We start from the raw sequence: 7406 nt of genomic DNA on the forward strand, positions 1-7406 counted from the left end.
TGTAGTTTAATATTAACCACAATGTCCATATGGAGTTTTCAGATTATTCTCAATAAACAGGTAGTGTATTTGCAGAATGTTCCCATATATCTAATCTGCAGTAGGTATCAGGGTGGAAGCAGAAGAATCTGACACCTTTTACAAAGGGGAAGTTGTTATAAATTTTTAGCAAAAATAAAACTACATCTTGTATTTCAGATATATCATCCAAATCTTTTCCCTTTTTCACACTTAGTAAAATTTATATTTTCATGTGACATCTCATACTTAAATTATTCCACATTTTGGTTATGCCCCCCCCCAAAAAAAAAAAAACACAGATGAAGAATCAGAACACAAATGTACCGTCTCACCTGTTTTGTTTTGGGATTTTGATTATATTTTAGATTTTTATTATATCCAAATTCCTCATAATTCTACATTGACATTATATCCTGTATTGTAGGAAAATCATTTTTTATTGTATGATCTTAAGCATAGCATTAGCATCTAGCAAATGACTGCATATTTCTCCTGTATGCAAAGCACATGACCACATAATTAGCTTTCTTCTCAACTAGCAAAATAAGCACTTAGGTACTGCAAACAATAGCCATATGAATTTTCTCTGCTCTATCCATGCTGACTTTCAAGTGACACAGCACTGTTTAACACTAAACCTTGTAAAAAAAAATAAGCCTTGTAATGCATGCATTATCAAACTCGTAACAAGTCATGTCTATATGATATATTTTCTCCCCACCAATATTCCAGCTATAGCCTTCGTCTTTATCCCACAGTTAACATAGACAACCTTGCTCATTTGCTACTGAGTGATACAGTGTGAGAGAAACACACAGCACAGCACCTTGATGGTAGGCAGTAGCAATTGTTCTCCTACACACAATTATAACTCTCTTTGTGATCCCTTCCCTGTGTCTTCTACCACATGCTAGTTCTCCTGTCCTTAACCTTAATCCCAGTACTCCTCAGCCAGTAGGCCACCCTTTTGTAGCTTGCGGCCTCTGCTTTAGACAGTATTCCTTGTTCTGTTTCTAATCCTCCTACCCTACCTCTGCTGGCGACTACTGTAACCAGACCTCAGCTAGCAATCACTGCTTAAATTATGTTTGCTACCTCAGCTAGAACTACTGTTTTTTTAAATATTACGCTCTCCCTGTTCTTGGTCCCATCCTGCCATCCTGCCTCTGCTGCCACTTACCTTAACTAGACCACAGACAGCGACCACTGTTTTTAGAGGTTTCTCTATATATTTATTGATATCCTGTTTTAACATTCTACTCTAAATGAATACCTACTGTGCTTTGTTGCTGACTTCACCTGTTGATTGTGGCCCTGCTTGAGTGACCTGCACTGAATGCTCATTTGAATTGTTTATTATAGCTAATGTCTGTAAGCCTGTTTTAGTATGATTGCCACTCTGTTTTAAATTGAACTGCTGATTCTGTTCATTACATATGTTGCATCTCTGTCTTTATCATCTCCTGTTTGCCAACATATTGTAAAATTGCATTATTCCACTGTATTGTGATACTTTTTATCTACACTGCTGTATCTTTTACTACTACTCCTTTACCCACCCACTCATATTCCAATCACCCTATTTATCATGCACTCAGTTTAAACCCACACTCACCCCCCATTTCTCAAATAAGTGAACTCCTCCCTTTTTTCTGTTTGTTTTATCCCTAATACACTCACACACTTCACCTCCTCTCTACTCCTCTCACTCTACTGACTCAAACCATGTTTCTTTATCCCTAAACACTCACACACTTCATTTCCCCTTTACTCCTCACACTATACTGACTCAAACCCGCTTTACATCTCCCCTCTACCCCTTATAACTCACTCTATATTCTTTTTTCAGGCAAATAAATCTACCTAAGCAGCCCTGATGCCCTCTGGCCCACTCTAGCTGGATCATCACCTACAGTCAAGTACCTCCAGCATGCATCCCTCTCAAGTGAATGCCATTTAAGTATGTACACCTCATCTGTAAAGGATACCTGCTACCATTAATCCTTGCGTACTCCTGTGGTGGCTCCTTCTCATCTGCACTGCACCCTGTAGCTATTTTCTCTCTTACACTTGTCTACCTACCCCTTTTTCTTCCAGGCTCCCTCCAATCTACTCTACTCCTCTCTAACTTATACCTCCTATTCTAACTGCTCCTACCCCCTACCAAACCCTCTTCCCCTGTCTGCTACTCTCTATCTAGGTTAACAGTTTTATCAGTCCTGTACACCCCTCTTAGCTATTCTCTCCTGCTGTTGTCAGTACTTCTGCCTCAACTTTTAGAGTCCTACTGACCTAAACACAGCCCAGACAACTCTGCTCTTCCTAGAACTCCCTGCCTTTTCTGCTCACATCTCTGTCCTTTTCACCAGCTTCTCTGATTGCTTTCTGATTCCTTCCTTGTGGGTGTAGCCCCGCTCCGTTCACCCTCGCTATGCTTGGTCTCACTTTGTGCCTCTACCCTACCCCCATTCCCACCCACCCCATTACAATTACCTTTATACCTAACTATCCCTCCCCTTTCTGTACTACTATCCACTACAGCTCCACTTCCTGCCAATCACCACTCCCACCTTTCCAATCGGTCAATCTTATTAATATCACTTCCATCTCACCAATCTGTCAGTCTTATTAACATCACTTCATACACTCCACCTATTCTCCCAACCCAACCATTTTCTACTCCAACATGCTATTTCTACTCTTATCTTCTACACTGCTTCTTTTTCTCTCTATCACCACCTCTTACCACTCCAACCCGTATGACCCACTCCAATGCACCCCAACTTCTCACTCATACAACATACCTCCAATTACTTCTTCTTTTACTATCTCCCCAGATCTCTTCACTACCTCTACCTCAAGTCTATTCAAACCACCCTTTTTACAGGTTATTAAACCTTCCCCTAAAGCTAAATCAAAGCTACACAAACTCTATCATTTACTACACTCTCTCCTCTCTCTAAACAACTACTCTGCTCTGGTGATGTTCATCCCAACCCTGGCCCCAATTCAACTCACCCCACTCGTACTCTCCCCACAACCACCTTCACAACTACCTCTACACTGCCCTCATCTTACACCTCATACAATCATCAGTCTCAGTCACAACAATCATTTCCAGCTAAAGACTTAACCATTTACTCTCTGAATATTCAAAGCCTAACAAATAAGGTTATTGAGCTGCACTCATGGATTGCTCTCAATACCCCAAACATTCTTTCCCTATCAGAAACCTGGCTTAAGCCACATATCTCAGACAGTGAAATATTCCCACCTGGCTATAACATCTTCAGATCTGACAGACCTGTAAAAAAAGGGGGTGGTGTAGCCATCCTCTACTCTAACAATCTTAACATCTCACCATACCCCTCCTCTATTCCTGACTTTCTCCCAGCTGAACTCATCATCCTTAACTGCCATCTGAATCCACACAAAAAACTTGCTATATCTTCCATCTATCTACTTCCTGGCAACAACCGGCCCATTCTAGAAAACATCCTATCCTGGTTCTCCCACAACATACCATACGAGACACTTATACTTGGCAATGTCAACATAGACTGGTCCAAACTCTCTACTGACTCTCCCCAACTCAGCATCTTCCTTCATGGATTCCACCAACTTATATCATCACCCACTTGCTTTGATAAAGATTCTACTTCCAGCTCCATAATAGACTGGATCCTTACCAATACCCCCGCCACTACTACAATATCACCACCTTACCTGATTCCCTTAGTGACAATCTGCCTACCTCCATCCTTAGACACTATTACCATACTCCCAAACCCCACCTTATCAAGGACTGTCGTAAATTATCCACTTTCAATTCTTCCCACTTCAACTCTATTCTTTACAACACAGATTGGTCCATACTTAAACAGCTCCCCCTAAATGATGCTGTCAGCACTTTCAAGAGCATTTTCTTGAGTACTCTAGACTCCCTAGCTCCATCTAGAAAGATCAGAGTAAAATCAAATCATGCTCCCTGGCTCTCCAAAGAGACTAAGTCCCTCATGAAACAAAGAGACAGCACATAGAAAGCCTGGATTAAATCTAAACAACCACCACTTCTTCTCAAATATAGACAACTGAGGAACCTTGTAAAAAACGTACCACTAATGCCAAAAAGTCATACTACAGTTCCACCCAGCTTAATAACAAATCCAATCCCCGGAAATTTTTGTTAACTCTCTTTCTCTAACCTGGAAGTCCCTCTAATCCCTCCCCATTCCCTAACTCTTCCCCTCAAGAAACTGCCACCCTCTTAAACAAACACTTTATCTCTTCCATCCAAAATCTCATAACCACCAGTCCTAACTGTACTTCTATACCTACTTCTCCTAGTCTAGTCTAACTAACACAGCTTTGTTTTCCTTTCAGCCTGCTCCCACTACTTATATCAAATCTCTACTGCTCAAACTAAAACCATGCTCTCCTTCTACTGACAAATTACCTCCTACATTCCTCAGACTTGCTGCTGACTCTATTGCCTATCCTATATCTATACTAATAAACAGATCTATTCTTGAATCAACTGTCCGTACCCTCTGGAAATTTTTCTTTACTATCCCTCTTCATAAAGGTGGAAACTCCACAGAACCTTCAAACTACCAACCCATTGCCATTATGTCCCCCTTTTCAAAGATACTAGAAAAATGTATCCACTCTCAGCTTCTCAATCACCTCCTTAGCCACCATTTGCTTACCCCTACCCAGCACGGATTTCGTCCCCACCATAGCACCACTACTGCTCTCCTCTCCTTCACACACACCATTGGTGAGGCCCTAGACAACAATAAACTCATTTCTCGTCTCTTCCTAGATCTCTCCAAAGCTTTCGATACTGTCTCTCATCCTCTACTATTATCCAAACATGCTAGCCTACAACTATCCCCCTTCTCACTTGCTTGGTTCAATAGTTACCTATCTGCCAGAGAACAATCTGTCAAATGACTCAGCCTCTTCCTCCTTTCTTCCCATCACTACTGGTGTTCCTCAAGGCTCTATCTTAGGGCCCCTTTTGTTTAACATCTTCACCAATGATCTTTTCAGCTCTTGTAAAGAATCGTCACTCATTCAATATGCTGATGATTCCACACTTATCTCCATCTCTGATAACATTTCCAAACTACACTCCCTAACCCAACAAGCCCTACTATCCACTGAACAATGGCATTCTCACAACCTACTGATCCTAAATCCCAAAAAGACTAAACTCCTACTTTTCCTTCCCCATTCTCATTCTCACCATAAAACCTCCTTTGTTATTACATCTTCTAATAATACAACTATCCAACCTGATAACCACACAAAACTCCTAGGGGTCATCATCGATGATGAACTAAAGTTTAACCTACACCTACACCAATGTATAAAAAGAACACACCAGAAATTAGGCCTACTTTATTGAAACAAAAAATTCCTGACCCCTGATGCTAGACTTACCCTGGGACAAGCCCTCCTCCTCCCTACTCTTCTATATGCCGCCTCAGTACTTACCAACATTCAAGCCACCACTCTTAACAAACTTCAACAAACATACCATAAAATAGCCAGATTCATTACTAACTCCCTATACAACTCACATCACTGCATTGCTTTAAACTATTTCCAATGGCTTGAACTTCCCCAACTACTGCTACTTTATCAATTTAACATGCTTCACTCTATCCTTTATAAACCCTCCTTCCGTCCATCTCTCTCCTCCTTAGTCTCTATCTACACTCCATCCCGAACCCTCCACACTTCTAATCAACAACTACTTAACATTTACTAGCCTACAAAGTCTGTAGGCAAACTACTCTATAAACACTCAGTCGCCCATGCCTGGAATAGACTTCACCTTGACTTACGTTCAGTTTCACATACCTCCCACTTTAAAAATGAACTAAAAACATATTTTCTCAATTCCAGGACCTGCCCTTGCAATGACCTCACTTAGTCTCCCCCCCACTTGCCCTTATTGAGATTCCTACTTAGTCCCCCTATACACCTCACATAAGGTATTTGCATAACTACTTAGTCCCCCTATACACCTTACATAAGGTATGTGAATAACTCCACACATATAGCAGTAATATACAAATACTTTGTTTTACTCTCAGCCTATTGCATTATCTAACAATAAAACTTTGTTTCATATTTTTCATTTTTCCTCCTTCTCCATACTTGGAACTTTAACTTGTTTGTATGTACTCAACAAATGTAAGACTCTTGCTCTGTATTATTGCCTCTCACCTCAATATTTTTGTGTAATATTATACTTTGTAATAGAAATTTATTTGTTAAAATGTAAAATTGCTTCTCACCTCAATATTTTTGTGTAATATTATACTTTGTATTAGAAATGTATCATTGGAGCTTTTCTTCTCGGGTCTCCACTGAAAATGGGCCACAAGCCCAGTTGGACTAACCTGGTTAACAAATGTCAATAAATAAATAAAATAAATAATAAATACTGACTGCCTTCTCTGACATGCAAAAACCCACAAAGCAAACAAATGGGCATCATCTCCTCACACAGTACTTCCCTGATAGACCCTCACTGATTCCCACCATTTTCATCAATTGATTCTTTACTCCTATGAATGACAGTAATACACATCTGTACATTCACTTGAACACCTTTAGTTTTGCATTTAAAATGTCACTTATAAAAATTTACATTGACACGTCTACAAAGCAATTCTTGTTTTTAATTATTTTTGTCTGAAAACAAAACAGAGTTGATAACTGCTTTACCTTCAAGCTGCATGGCTTCTGCTGGTGTGTGTGAGTGATTTTTGTGCGTGTGTGTGTGTGTGTGTGTGTGTGTGTGTGTGTGTGTGTGTGTGTGTGTGTGTGTGTGTGCGTGTGTGTTTTGTGTGTGTGTGTGTGTGTGTGTGTGTGTGTGTGTGTGTGTGTGTGTGTGTGTGTGTGTGTGTGTGTGTGAGTGGGCGCGCACTCTTGTGCACTAATTGACTCCTACTGAGCTGTTTGCTGGCAACAGGCTGAAAGCCTTTTTCCAGTCTGCATTTCTTTACAAATTTGTGTGTGCAGCAACAGAGAGCATCTTCCTTCGGTTACACATCAGACAGATAGTAAAATTTCTCCTATATTTTTCTTTTACCTGACTAAGGCATTTGATACAATATCCCACTCGGACATTGTTAACAAAACTATAGATATAGGAATAAACATCTATATAGTGCACTAGATAGCTAGCTGGGTCATGGATAGGACACAGGAGGTTAAGATCAGTGTGACCACCTCCATAAAGAGGCCGGTCATCAATGAAATCCCTCAGCAATCTGTGCTGGGCCCACACATCTTTGGCATCTACTTCTTGCAAGTCAAAGCCAATGTCAAGGGCCACTAAATGACCAAGTTCACAGATGATTCCA

The sequence above is a fragment of the Protopterus annectens genome, chromosome 10.part0 (assembly GCF_019279795.1).
Source record: "Protopterus annectens isolate FY-2018-M chromosome 10.part0, PAN1.0, whole genome shotgun sequence".
NCBI lineage: Eukaryota > Metazoa > Chordata > Ceratodontiformes > Protopteridae > Protopterus > Protopterus annectens.